The following is a 15165-nucleotide window of genomic DNA, read 5'->3' on the forward strand; positions in this document are numbered from 1 at the left end:
GGTGGACTCCTGGTTGCACCGCCCTTGCAAATGCCTGATAGAGGGATGCGGCAGGGATGCCGCGGCAACCCTCGCCCTTGGAAGGGCCTGTTTCGAGGGATGCGGCAGGGAAGCCGTGACTTCCTCGGCACCGCCGCTGAACGCAGGCGACGAGGACGCCACGGCGTCCCCACAGCAGCCCTCGCTGCTAGGAGAAAATGTCCCTGAGGGCCGCAACAGGGACGACGTGGCTTCCTCGTCACCACCGCCGAACGCGGGAGGCAAGGATGCCACGGCGTCCCCGCAGCAGCCCTCGCTGCCTGGAAGCAAAACTGCTCGAGGGCCACAGCATGGACGCTGCAGTGGGCCGGAACAAACGGCGACCGTTGGCACCGGCGCCATCACAGCGTCCTCGCGGTGACCCTCGCCTCTGGAGGCGCGCTCTGGAGGGGTGCGGCCGGGACATTATGGCCGTGCACCCGTGGGCGCTGAGCGCGGATGACATGCACCGCCATAGTGTCTCCGCGGCAACCCTCGCTCCTTGCAGAGATACTCTCTGGAGGGGTGCGGCAGGGGCACTGCAGTAGTGCACCCGTCGGCGCCGGGCGCCGATGGAACGCACCACCAGAATGCCTCCGCGGCAGTCCTCGCCCCAGAGCCGCTCGCTAGAGGATACGTGGCAAGGGCACAGCGGTAGTGCACCCGTCGGCGTGGAGCACCGATGGCATGCACTACCACCATGTCTCTGTGACGCCCCTCAGAGTGGGCTTGATGGGGCGATGCAGCAAGGGCGCGATGGCAATGCACCCGTCGACGCTAGGCGCCGATGGTATGCACCCCCGTCGTGCCTCCGCGGCACCGCCCGCCTTAACAGCCTCTTCCTTGGCTTCGCTCGGAGCAGTTCCATGGCTGGGGTGCAACTTTTATTGGCGCGGGGGAAGGGCTCGCCACCGCGCGACGGATCAGCGCAGCACTCGTGGCACCCCTCCCCTTGAAGTGCGGTACAGTCTTCGCCACTCCGCATGCAAAGTTGCTGTGGCACACGTGGCGGTCCCCTCCTGAGTCAAGAGCATCAGAGTGCAGTGAGTCCCTCATGGTGCGGTCGCTCCGAACCGCAAGGCGCTGCTGCATGCCGTGACTCGAGGGCGGCCCACGGGTCTTACAGTGCGCAAGATTCCACTTCTTCCTGCAGATTAGATTCTTACAAGGCCCGAGGTACTGCAAATTTTTTTCGAAATTCATGAAAATACAGAAAGCAACACGGATAATCTCCTGCCTCCCAGCCCCCGGGCACGGAAGGATCGACGCCAAACTTGGATGTGAGCATTTTATTTCCCAGACGCAGCGACTGCATGGTGCACGTTGCGGGGAGCCCGGAAACTACTGGTGACCCTCGGATCGACCCGCTTGAAGCCCCAGCGGCACACACGCGGTCGCATGACGCGTAGCCCGCATCACGGGTTCAGGAGAATTCCGAACCCTCACGGGCGTAGCAATCGCAGCTGCCACCCCCAGCTCCTCGGCCATCGACAGATAACCGGCCAAGGGGGCCGACGGCCCCCAGTGCTGGGGCCAGTCATGCGAGAGGCCATGGTGCCACCCGCACCAGCCAGCGATTTGATTCGCGGGCCGAAGGCGCACAGCATCAGCTGCGCCATGAGCACACCGCATCACGGGCGACGCCGACGGGGTCGCACCCCACGAACCCAGGTGCGTCCGGGGATACAGTGGAGGGCAGCCGCTCGCGAAACCGGCTGCCTCCCGCGTGAACCCCGGCGGAGGCCAACATCGCCGCGCGGGGCATGGTGCGGTACGAGCTGCAGCAAGGCACGCCGGCGCACGAGGTATGGAGCGAGGAGCTTGACACACTCCTCACGCTCGCCGCCCAACAGCCGCAGGGACTGGGCGCCCCGGCGGGCTTCGGCCACGGGCAGAACCCGAAGCGCGGAGACGCACCCTACGCCTCGCGGCAAGAGGAAAACCCTCCCCCGCAGGGAGGCCAGGGAGGCAGGGACCAGGAGGGGTCCTCGAACTCGTCACCCACTGTCACGTGAGGTGACGCGCGCGGCATCTTGAATGCCTGCTAGCAGGAGGACCTGCATCCGCGCCTAGAACGCCGGTGCCGGCGCGATGTAGAGCGCCAACACCCACAGGAGCAGAAGGATGCTCCTTTGGGCCCCAAGGACGGCTGCACCGTGTTTACACGTGAGCTGCGGCGGGTGACATGGCCCCCCAAGTTCTGACCGCCCGCGCTCGGTACATACGACGGGACCGTGAATCCCAAGAATTTCCTCCTGACCTACACATTGGGGATGCATGCCATCAGCGCCGACGACAAGGTCAGCGCCAACTGGTTCCCGATGGTCCTGAAAGGATCAGCGAGAACCTGGCTGCTCCACCTGCCTGCGGGGTCCATCGCCACTTGGGCGGACCTGCGCGAGCAGTTTGTGAGCGCGTACCAAGGTGGTTACAAGCGCCCGGGAACCATGGCGGAGCTGCACGAGGCGGAGGCCGCCGCCATCGTCAACACCTTCGCCATCCACGTCCGCGACCCCAAGATGCGCGAGAAGCTGAGCACACATCGGATTCGGACGACGCAAGATCTGTACGCCTTGGCGCACAAGTGTGCCATGGCCGAGAAAGGGCACCTAGTGCCCGAACTTGCAGCTAATGCTGCCGCGAGCCAGGGAGAGGGTTCGCAGAAGAAGATTTCTCGCAAGCGCAGCGGGAAGCAAGTCCTCGCCGCGGAGTCGGGGGCTGCTGCGAGGCCTGCGAAGAAGGCCTCGCCCGGTGGCGGGTCTGGCGGCAAGCAGGGTGACGCGCCCCGCTACCCCATCCACGCCAACTCCACCCACGACGGGCAGGACTGCCGCATCCTGCAGGGAATCAAGCAGCGACACGAGTAGCGCCACGAGGAGCGCGGAGCAGCTGGTGCCTGCTTCAACTGTGGCGACATCGCGCATCTCTCCCGAGATTGACCGAACGACCCCAGAGCGGGGCCGAAGCCTGACGGCGGCAACGTAGGTAGGGAGGAAGCCCACGGGGGACGCTGCCAAGCCCGCGCCGGCAGGGAGCGCCCCCACCCCCCCGGGGACGAGACAGGGCCCGTGCCGAGGAGCAGCGCGAGTCCGACTGCACTGGCGGCGATGAGCCGGGCTTCCAGGAGCCCCGCGGCGTCGCCTGCATCCATGGGGGAGCTTACGCTCTCCCATCCCATGCCGCGGTGAAGTGCCTCATCCGCGACGTGTGCGCGCTGTTGCCGGACGCGGAGCCACAGCAGCCGTTAAGGTGGTCGCACGTGCCGATCACCTTCAGCGCCGACGACCACCCAGCGCGGCAGCTGAGTTCAGGGGTCATACCCTTCGTGGTCTCACCGATCATCAGCAGCATGACGGTGACCAAGGTGCTGGTGGACAACGGAGCGGGGCTAAACCTCCTGTCCGCCAGGTTGGTGGAGAAGCTCCAGTTGCCGGTGGAGCAGCTGAAACACACTGACCCATTCCGGGGAGTGAACCCCGGGATCGTGCGCCCCCCGGGGCGCATCACGCTGCCGGTGACCTTCGGGTCCCGGGAAGCGTTCAGGACCGAGCACATAGTGTACGTGGCGCATACCCCGCTGCCCTACAACGAGATCCTTGGTCAGCCGGCGCTGATCAAGTTCATGGCGGCAACGCATTGCGCCTACGGCGTGATGAAGATGCCGTCCGTGTACGGAGTCCTCTCCATCAGGTGCGACCTCAAGGATGCAGCCTGGTGCGTGGGCGAGGTCGTCAGGGCCGCTGCCACAGCCGACGCCGGTGACGAGGACGTTGCCGGAGATGAAGGCTTGCCTGGTGATGGCCCGACAACGAAGAGGGCCCCCGCTGCCCCGCAAGAGCTTGCCGGGGGAAGCGCAGGCTTCAGCTCGTGCCCCGGCAAGGGCCAGAAGCTCCGGGAGGAGGCCACCAAGGTGAAGAAGCTGCCCCTTCAAGCCGGCAACACGGAGCGCACCGTCACTGTTGGTGCGAACCTTACTGCCAAATAGGAAAGCGCCCTCATCAATTTCCTCTGGGGGAACGCCGACGTGTTCGCCTGGGAGCCGTCGGACCTTCCCGGAGTACCTAGGGAGGTGATTGAGCATCGACTCGCGGTGCGCCCGGACGCCCGCCCCGTCAAGCAGACGATTCGACGGCAAGAGCAGAAGTGCAAAGATTTCATCAAGCAAGAGGTGGACAAGCTCAAGGCTGCCGAGGCTATCAGGAAAGTTCTATACCCAACTTGGTTAGCTAACCCTGTAGTAGTACCCAAGGAGGGAAATAAGCTTTGCATGTGCGTAGATTTTACTGATCTAAACCGTGCCTGTCCCAAGGATTCTTTCCCTGTACCCCGCATCGATCAAATAGTTAACTCCACCGCTGGTTGCGACTTGCTGAGATTTTTGGATACTTTTTCCGGCTACCATCAAATCAAGATGGCCGTCGAAGACGAAGAGAAAACAGCGTTCATCACCCCGGTTGGCTGCTACTATTACACATGCATGCCTTTCGGGTTGAAGAACGCGGGCTCAACGTTCCAGCTAGGTCGGAACGTGGAGGCCTACATGGAGGACATCATCATCAAGTCGAAGCGCAGGACTCACTGATTGATGACCTGTGGGAGACGTTTGATAACCTCCGCTGGATCAAACACAAGCTGAACCCTGAGAAGTGCACCTTTGGTGTGGACTCGGGCCAGCTCCTGGGTTTTTTGGTTTCGCACAGGGGGATACAAGCCAACCCACAGAAAATAGAAGCTATCGAGAAGATGGAGGCTCCCCCGCAAGGTGAAGGATGTCGAGCGCCTCAACGGTTGCGTTGCCGCGCTGGGCCGGTTCATCTCAAGGTTGGGCGAACGCGCCCTACCTTTCTTCAAGGTAATGAAGAAGAAGGGTCCGGCTGACTGGACCCTAGAGGCCGAGGCGGCGTTCCGGGAACTCAAGCAGTACCTGAGGTCGCCGCCCGTCCTCGTCGCCCCCAAGCCGGGTGAGCCGCTGCTCCTATACCTAGCAGCGACGGACCAGGTGGTCAGCTCGGTGCTGGTTGCCGAGAGGGAGGAAGACGTTCCGGGGGCTGAGGCGGCGGGGCAGGGGGCTGAACGGCCCCCGGCAACTGCCTCGGACCCAGGGACCACCCCCGAGCCGGCAACTTTAGCACCGCGCAAGCGGCTCGGGCAGCACCCAGTGTACTTCATCAGCACGGTGCTGCGCGACGGCCGTACGAGGTACCCACAGGTGCAGAAGCTCCTTCTGGGGATTCTGCTCGCATCCCGGAAGCTGCGCCACTACTTTCAGGTGCACCGCGTCACGGTGGTGTCGGGGTTCTTCCTCAAGTGAGCACTCACCAACCGTGAAGCTACCGGAAGGGTGGCCGAGTGGAGGATGGAGCTGTCAGAGTTTGGTCTGCACTTCACCAACTCCAAGAGCATCAAGAGTACGGCCCTGGCGGACTTCGTCGCAGAGTGAACGTCGATGAGTGTAGAGGAGGAGGAGCCGGAGACCAGCCTGGCAGGCAGGCTGGACGAAGGCCACTGGGTCCTCTACTTCGACGGCGCGTTCAGTCTCCAGGGAGCCGGAGCCGGGGTCGTCATCCAGTCACCGACGGGGGATCAGTTGAGGTTCGCTGTCCATCTCGATTTCCCGAACTCCACCAACAACACGGTGGATTATGAGGGTTTGCTCGGTTGCGGGCAGCGATTGCCTTGGATATCAAGTGCCTGGTCGTTCGGGGGGACTCCCAGCTCGTGATCAACCAGGTTAACAAGGACTACGACTGCCCGCAGATGGCACCGTACGTGGAGGAAGTCCGCAAGCTAGAACGCAAGTTCAAGGGCATGCGATTCGAGCACGTCAAGCGCAAGGACAACTTCATAGCTGACGAGCTGTCCAAGATGGCAGCAGAACGCCGGAACCCTCCGGCGGGGGTGTTCTAGCACAGGCAAGCTGCGCCCTCAGTCGCCCTCGAGCCGGCTGCCGGGGAACCCCCCCCCCCCCCCCGACACTCGATGGAAACCCCGCAACAGCAGGGGTCCATGCCGCTGACGTAGCAGCATGCGTTGGGAGGGAGACCCCTCCCTGGGCTGTGGAAATCGCCCGCTACTTGAAGGGAGAGGCCCTCCTGGAAGACGACGTTGCCGTGGAGCGAGTGGCCCCGCAAGCCAAAATGTACACCGTGGTGGACGGGAACCTTTACCGCAGGTGTGCAAATGGAGTCAAGCTCATCTGCGTGCCACGTGACGAAGGGCGCGCACTGTTGGAGGATATACATCATGTGGCCTCCCGGGCGCTGGCCGGTAAGGCGTTTCGGCACGGTTTCTACTGGCCCACGGCCCTAGCTGACGCGGAGCAGCTAGTGAAGACATGAGAGGCGTGCCAGTTCTAGTCAAAGAAGAGCTACCAGCCGGCGCAGGCCCTGCAGGTCATCCCGTCCTCGTGGCCATTCGCGGTCGGGGGGCTGGACATCGTCGGCAAGTTGCCAAGAGCGGTCGGCGGCTACGAGTACTTGCTCGTGGCGATCGACAAGTTCTCCAAGTGGGTGGAAGTGGAACCAGTGCGGAAGGTGACCGCCCAGGCGGCCATCAAGTTCTTCAAGAACATCGTGTGCCGGTTTGGTGTGCCCAACGGCATCATCACCGACAACGGCACGCAATTCACAAGCTCGGTGTTCCAGGCCAACTGCGAGGGCATGGGCACCAACATGAACTTCGCGTCCGTTGCTCACCCAAGGAGTAACGGGCAGGCGGAGCGAGCCAACGCGGAAGTGCTGCGGGGGCTCAAGACGAGAACCTTTGACAAGCTCAAAGGCCACGGGAAACACTTGGTTGAGGAACTCCAGCCCGTGCTGTGTTCAATCAGGACCACACCTAGCTGGGCAACGGGCAAAACTCCTTTTGCCCTTATCTACGCGGCAGAAGCGGTGCTACCCCTCGAGCTCAAGCACGGATCTCCCCGAGTACGCGCGTACGGCAACTCTAGCTAACATGAGAAAAGGGTTGACGATCTGAACTTCATCGAAGAGCTTCGATGCCGGGCTGCTGTGCGAGCCGCGCACTACTAGCAGGGACTCCGTCGTTATCATGACAGGCGAGTCCGTCCCCGGGGGCTCAAGAACGGAAACCTTTTCCTGCGCCGGATACAAGGAACGAAGGCCGGGAACAAGTTGACTCCGAAATGGGAGGGCCCTTTCCGGGTAGTGCAGGTGACGGGGCATGCAGTCGCCGGATCACTCCGGCACGGGGCATGCAGTCGCCGGGCTTCCCGTGACGTGCATCTTGGCATGCAGTTGCCAGGCTTCCCGCAACGTGCATCACGCAGTCACTGCGTCTAGGAAATAAAAATGCTCACAGCCAAGTTTGGTGTCGACCCTTCTGTGCCCGGGGGCTGGGAGGCAGGAGAGCTTTGTGTGTTTTTTGTGAATTTCGAAAAAAAAAATTGCAGCATCTCGGGCTTGGTAAGAATCTAATGTGCAGGGTAAAGGTGGAATCTTGCACACTGTAATGCCCATGGACTGCCCACGAGTCATGGCGTGTAGCAACGCCTGGTGGTGCGGAGCGACGGTGGTGGTGCATCCCCCCAGCGCTCAGCGCCGGCAGGTGCACTGCCGCCGTGTCCTTGCCACACCTCCTCTGGCGAGCGGCTCCGAGGCGAGGGCTGCCGCCGAAGCACTGTGGTGGTGCATTCAATCAGCGCTTGGCGCTGACGGGTGCACTGCCGCAGTGCTCCTGCCGCATCCCTCCAGAGGGTATCTCCGCAAGGAGCAAGGGTTGCCGCAGAGACACTATGGGAGTGCATGCCATTAGCGCTTAGCGCCGACGGGTGCACTGTCGTAGTGTCCCTGCCGCACCCCTCCAAAGGGCGCCTCTAGAGGCGAGGGTCATCGCGAGGATGCTGTGATGGCGCCGATGCCGACGTCCGCCGTTTGCTCTGGCCCACCACATCGTCCCTGTTGCGTCTCTCGGGCAGTTTTTCCCTAAGCAACGAGGGCTGCTGCTGGGACGCCGTGATGTCCTCGCCACCTGCGTTTGCTGGTGGTGGTGAGGAAGTCACGACGTCCCTGCTGCACCCCTCGGAACAGGTTCCTCCGAAAGCAAGGGCTTCTCCAAAGGCGAGGGTTGTTGTGGAGACGCGGCGGTAGCATCGTCGTCGGCGCTTGACGCCGGCGGTGATCCTGCCGCGGCGTTCCCGCCGCATCCCTCAAACAGGCTTTCTCAAGGGCGACGTACCAGGCGTACGCCTCCGGCAAGCGTGCCGAGCACGAGACCGAACGAAAAGCTAAGTGCTTGAACCCGAACGAAAACTCTTTAAGAACTGAACGCTGCCTCGCTAAGTGTGGCCCCGGAACCTGCGTGTAGCCGGGGTGTTAGAAGGACGCTTGCAGTCGGAGTGCGCTCCCCTTGTGGCTTCCGGGTCCGTCCCGGGAGGGCATGGCTTGGAGTAGTTACCCCGCAAGTGGACTGGCTCGCCGCTACTGCTTGAACCCAAGTCGGCACTACGGGTCCGTCCCGGGTCCCTGGCCTGGTCAAGGGTGAGGCGCGTGAGTCCCCGGCAACACGAAGCACAACGCACAAGGGCGAAGGGATCCACCCTGCGAGGCAGCTCCGGGAACAAGGGACAAGGATTAAGCAGAACTAAAGAGCTTAATTAACTAAGTAGCGAACAATTACACAAACTAATGAAACTTTACTTGTTCAAACGGTGCCAGGCGCCATGCTTGCAGGAATGAAAACAAAGCAAGGAAATAGCAAAGAAACGGCAAGAGACTGCGGCGACTAGGTGTCGGCGTCTTCCGCCGGGGCCTCCGGGGACGGCTCAGGGTCCGGCTTCCGCTGCATCCGCTCGACCACCTCATCGACGAACCCACTCACCGCCTCGGCGTGGGTGGGCTCATCCTCCCTGTCCGACCAGGCGTCCAGCAGCGTCTCGAAGGGAAACTCCGGGTCCCGGAGGTGTACCCTCGAAAGGATCGTCCCGGCAACCTCCCGAGCGCAGTTGGCAACCTCGTTGGCCCCAAACTTGCGATCCAGACGTCGAGCACCCCGAACTTCCCCGCCAGGTTAGAGAATAACGGGATCAGCGTTGAGACGTCCGTGCCGTCCACCTCCGCGGCCTGCAGCTCAAACCTGGGCAGCAGATCGCGCAGCGCCTGGGTGATATGAAGCAGCTTCTCGGTCTCCAGCTGCCGTTGCCCGATCAACGTGCCGTGGTGGAGCCGGGCGTTGAGCGTGGCCTTCTTGGCCTTCCGGAGGCGGCTCGCCAGCGACGCGAGCTCCGCGGCTTCGGCCACGTTGTCCTCGCTGGCCTTGGCGAGCTTCTCCCGGACAGTGGCCAGCTCGGTCTCGAGCCGGGCCGCTCTGTCCTTGGCGGTGCCAAGCTGGATCTCATGCCGGGCTGCCGCGTGCACCGCGCTTTTAGTGGCCTTGACCTGCACCTCCTGCTTGACGCGCAGGCCCTGGATCTCACCGAGATAGTTGGCGATCAGATCGCTCTTCTCGTTGATCCAAGCCTGGGCTGTAGCGAGCACCTCGGCGTGCTCCTTCTTGGCTTCCGCTTGAGCCGCCACCAGCGAGTCCAGAGCCCCCTGGAGCTCGGCGCGCTGAGCCTCCAGTCACCGGTAGAGCTCTTCTTCCGGGACGACCGGTGTGTCGGCATTCTCCAAAACTTCCTGGGCAAGGCGCGTCTCCTCCCTGGCGAGGCGCCTCTCCTCCCGGAGCTGGGAGAGTTCCTGCCACTCCTTCTCCACGGCTTGCCGCAGCTAGCCAAGCTGGCTCTTGGCGATCGCATGGTGCTCCCTCACCTCGTTGAAGGAGGTGACGAAGGCCAGTTGCTGGTCCTTGACGGCGTTGAGCAGCCGGTGCCCTCGGTCGAAGACGCTCGTATCCCAGGTGATGGGATTCCAAGCCACCCCGGCAAGGGTGCCGAGGTCGGTGTCGAAGGAAGCGGCCGATGACGACGAAGCCCCCGTCGCTACCGTATAGCTGGGTGGGGGGTCGTCCGCTTGCGGCGGAGCGTCCGGTCGCTCCTCCCCGGCAACCTCCCCCTCACCCATGCCCGGGGACTGCGGGGCTGGTGAGGTTGCCGCGCCCCCGGCATAGGCCATCCCCTATTGGGCAGCAGAAGAACCCGCGCCGGCGGCGCCTACGGCCGCGGGCGCGTCGCCGGACACCGTTCCGGGGGCGGCGGTAGTCGCCGCTGCCGGGTTTGGCGTGGGGGCTGCTTCTGGCCCCTCCACCGTCCCTATAACCTCGACATCGGAGTCGAGGTCAACCACAGTAGCACCTGCTTCCGGTGCGGGTGCGCTTGGGCCTGTAGCAGCGAGAAATGTGAGAAGTGGAAAGCTAGAGAAGTTTAGTGGAGCGGACGAGGGGGCTCAGGATCGTTACCTTGCAGGGCCGTTGGGCTTGCGGGGGGTGCCTCCCCCTCCTCCTCCGTCCCGGCAGGGGTCTCCTGGAGGCTTGCTGCGGGGGGAGCGTCGCCTACGGAAAAAGAAGGTACGGTTACATGAGTAGCTAACAAATGAAAATGCAGGAAAGGAGGCAGGAAGGAGCTGTACCTGTTGCCGGCGCCACCTTCGTTGGGGCTGGGTCGCCGGCAGGTGCGATCGCGGCGCCGCTGGCCCCTGTGCCGGCCGGGTCGGCTGCGCTGCCGTCGTCCGCACGCGCCTTCTTGCTGGGCGCGGCAGGTGGGGAGTCGACCCTTCCCCTCTTGCCGGCGCTTGCCGATGAATCGGCCTTCGGGGGGTTGCGCCGGAGCGCGAAGCCCCGAAAGACCCCCTGAGCGGGCGGAGCCGTGGGTGCCCGTGGGGTGCCGCGGCCCGGGGCACCGTGGGAACTGACGACAAGACCGCCGCGACATCGGGAGCCGTCGCCGGTGGAGCAGCCGTCGCGACCACGGCGGCTGCTGCTGAGGCAGCCATCGCCGGGTTGATGGCGGTCGCCGCCGGGGGGGTCACCGCCGTGACCCCGGCATCCCTGCAGAGGTGGTCGCCGCTAAGATGCGGGCGGATGCCCCCAGGGCGGCCGCCGACATGGAGCTGGTAGCCGCCGCAGGGGCGGATGCCGCCGTAGCCACCGTGGAGGTAGCCGCGGTCGCTGCGTGCGCCCCACATCTTCGCACGATCAGGGGCGTGTCGTCGCTGTCCTCCACATCGTGGTCCACTGGGACGACTGCTTGGGACGCGGTAGGCTAGCCCGCCTCGTCGTCCGAGGACCGCAGGGAGGGCCAGCTCACTTCCGATTCGCCCCCGCTCTCTTCAAGCACCTACTTCCTGCGGGGTGCGGGCGTGGGAGAGCACAGGGACCGAGTGGGGGTATCGTCCATCAATCCCCATTCGTTGCAGGGTGGGAAGGAGGCGACGATGTCATTCAGCCCCTTAACGCCGGCGTGGAGGGAGATAACCCCCGGCGGGAACCCCGTAGCGGGAAGGTCCTCGCCGGAGATCCTCTTCACCCACACCTGGAGGGATTCCCGGTCCACGCCTTCGCGGTGGAGGCGTGTCCAGTCTCCGGGCCCTGTGTACATCCACGCAGAGCGGGAGCGCAGTTGGAGCAGCGTGACTCGCCGGCTAATGAAGGTTCGCGCCACGTCGACATCGGTGAGTCCCGCCAGCCGCAAGGCCTTGATCTTCTCCATGATGGGGAGGAGATCGGCATCGCGGTGGTACCGGTCCCGCTAGCCACTGTTGGGTTGCGGCAGCTCGGGGGGCGAGAGGATGAACTCCTCGGGGTCTTGCACCCGGACCCAGCACCAGTTGCCCCGCCATTCCTTCTCGATCTTCTTTTCCGACCGGATGATGAACTCGGACTTCATCCGGTCGCGGGCGCGGAACACCACTCCCGACGACATCGCGTTCGCGTTATCGATCCGGGGGTAGAAGTACTGCTGGAACAGTGCCACCGACGGCATTACCCCGACGAATGCTTCATAGAGTAATTGGAAGGTGGCGAGGAGGTAGAGAGACATGGGGTGGAGCTACGCCACCCGCAACTGGTACGACTCCATGAGCGCATGGAGGAACAGGGAGAAGGCGGCACCAACCCGGTGAGGATGAAGCGCTCGAACACCCAAAAGTCGTTTTCCTGGTGGTCGGCGCCCGCGGGGAAGATTAGGGTCTCCCCGTGCTCGTTGAACCCGGAGGCGATGGCGTGCCGGATCTTGGCCAGCGCCTCGCCATTGTAGCCGGGCCGGTAGAAGGCAAGCGTGGCCCTCGTCGCCCGCTTCTTCTTGTCTTTGTTGGCGGCGGCCTTGGCGGCCGCCTCGCTTTTGCTGGCCGCCGCTTTCTTTGGAGCCTTCACCTCCTTTCCCTTCCTGGTGGTGGGGGGCGCCATGCGGAGCGGAGGCAGAAGCTAGCCAAGCTCTTGGGCGCAAGATGCGAAGAAGTTGGACGACGAAGGCTGGGGGGTAAGTGTTTTCCCCTGAACGTAGAAGTAAAAGCTTTATAACACCCCACCGTTTGGTAACGGCCGGTTCCGCACCCTACGGGCGTGCTGGGATAATTGCTAATCAAAGGGATAATGGGAAGAGTGGCCTTAACTTCCTCGTTTAAGGGGGAGGTTACAGCGGAAATCTCGCACCACCACTCCGTCCGTAACGGCAGGATATGTGGGACGGCGAAGAGATGCGGGCCCGAGGAGAGTCGGGACCCACGCGTCGGTTGGGGCATAGCCCGGCAACCGACCGGGGAAAAGTTCGTCCAGGAACAGGTGTTGCCGGCCCACGCCTGGGGGCTACTGTCGCACCAGTGGCACCCGGGGTCCACCGTTGCATGACGCGTGGGTCGCATCGCTGAGTTCCCGGGAGGATCTCATCCTGGGCAGCAACATGCAGGCTACCCGGCAAGCTACCAGCTCGGCAGGGCTAGCGGGGCTTCGGAGAATAATCCCGCCTGGGCACCTCCCGGGAAGGCGTTTGTCGGGAGGAGGTGTTCCTGGGCGCAGGTTCCCGCCGTGAGGGCGGGGCCGAGCGAGCAGAGCAGCAGGGCCACGTGGGCGCGTGCCAGGCGCCCAGTGTGCAGTTTCACCAGGGCAAGGAGTGAAGCGCACGACGCATTTAATGAGCCGATAGAAGGGGCGTTATCCGTCTAGTCGGGCGAACAATGGCTGTCCAGTCCTATTTTTTAGGCCCTAGACCCCTAGCCGCGGGGTTGGCGCTCATGCATGCATGCCAGCGCACCGAGGAGGAGTTACCCAAGCTCCTTGCTCGCCACTTGTAAACCATGCGTTGTGGCACCTGTGGTATCTCCTTGGTTATAAAAGGAGGACCCCCGCCAACGGTCAAAGGGTTCGTTTTCTTGTTGGATTTTTCTTGATTGGTTCGTTGGTTCGATTCTTGAGCCAACTCGTAGTGCAACACTGGCGGTAGCCCGAAGTAGAAAAAAACACTTAGCCAAAAAGAGACCACCCGGGGGCTCCTCCCGGCATCCTGTAAAACAGCCGATCTCACAGTAATACAAGCTCAGGCAAGCAGGACGTAGGGTTTTACACCGCAAGGTGGCCCGAACCTAGGTAAAAGGTGTGTGTGCATGCGTTCTTGGTAGGTTCCTACGCCTCGCATTGGCCCCGCCGGCGATCGCCTGAGCAATCCCCGTAGCCCCGGTGTCGGAACCCCGTGCGACGACAAACATTGTCATATTTATTTAGTAAAAATTGCTTGACACCACGTGTCTTTGTATGTTTGGAACCTTGATACCATTATATTTTCATCATTGCTAGTAATTAAGTATCCAACACCAAAATAGCTAACAAAGTTTAACCATGACAAGATTTAGTTCAAATTATCATTCGTATTAGAAGTCATGTGATAGACTACTTCATACAAGCATACATATAAAATGACAATGTCCTCAAAACATAAACATGGTTGCAAAAATATCATTTCAGGATGAAATACAATGCTCATTACTTTTTCAGATTTTTTATTTATTAAAGATAAAAGAACGAACAAGAAGCAACTGAAAAGATATTTTACATATCGTACAAAAAGAACAAACTCCCCCTCATACCATCCCGTATGGTTTGATTACTCCAGGTTCACCTCGAAGAAAACAAGCCGAGAAGAATCCAATGATTTAGTAAAAATGTCTGCCAATTGACGTTCAGTATCTATAAAGTGTAGCACGACATTTCCTTTTTCAACATAATCTCTAAGAAAATGATATCTTATATCTATGTGCTTAGTTCTAGAATGTTGCACCGGGTTTTTAGCAATACATATAGCACTATTGTTATCACAATAAAGTGGTACACTTTCTAAATTAACCCCATAATCTTTATTGTAGCTATTATCCATAAAATCTGTGAGTAACAACAAGCAGCAGCTACATTATCACTTTCAGCAGTAGATTGTGCAACAGAACTTTGTTTCTTAGAAGACCATGGTACTAAAGAGTCACCCAAAAATAAGCATGTACCAGATGTACTCTTTCTATCAATTTTACAACCTCCAAAATCAGCATCCGAAAATGCACGCAATGTAATACTAGAGGAAGCAGAAAGCCAAATGCCAAAAGATTGGGTGCCATGTAGATACCTGAAAATCCTCTTGACAGCTTGTAAATGTGATGCACGTGGGGAAGCTTGAAACCTAGCTTTGTTAAGAAAAATAACAACATCCTCATTTTGTTTGTTTTTAAAATGCAACGTGCACCAATAAGGGTACCTTTAAAAATATTTCCTCCCCTGAACATATGTTCCTGCGTTACAAATAAGAGAACTTTCGCCACAAAAGTAGAGGTACAAGCATCTCCATAAGTTACACTTTCATTCAGCCCGAGATGCACGTGTGAGGGAGGAGAACCAATTTTTATCACCGGTCATGTGACGAGAACAACCGGAGTCCACAAGCCATATGTTCCCCTTCCTTAAGTGAAGTGCCTACAAACAACAAACACATGCCGAGATTTCCGTACTAGGGTTAGATAAAAAAACTTTTAGGTATCCAGTACTGAGATACACAACGAGTAGACAAAGCACGAGTTTCCTTATACATTGGGACAGATTTTACGTGTCTCATGCGAGTTGAAACGAAGGTGAAACATTCACCCTAGGCACATAACGGGGAGTAGTAGTTTTATCATGAGCATAATGTGCCTTGAATGAATTAGATTAGCTTGTTTTCTTTCCTTTTTAATTACTCTAGCTAGTCTAAAACAAGAACCTATAGCATGTCCTACTTCCAAT

Source organism: Brachypodium distachyon, chromosome 2 (genome assembly GCF_000005505.3).
Source record: "Brachypodium distachyon strain Bd21 chromosome 2, Brachypodium_distachyon_v3.0, whole genome shotgun sequence".
In the NCBI taxonomy this organism is placed as follows: Eukaryota; Viridiplantae; Streptophyta; class Magnoliopsida; order Poales; family Poaceae; genus Brachypodium; species Brachypodium distachyon.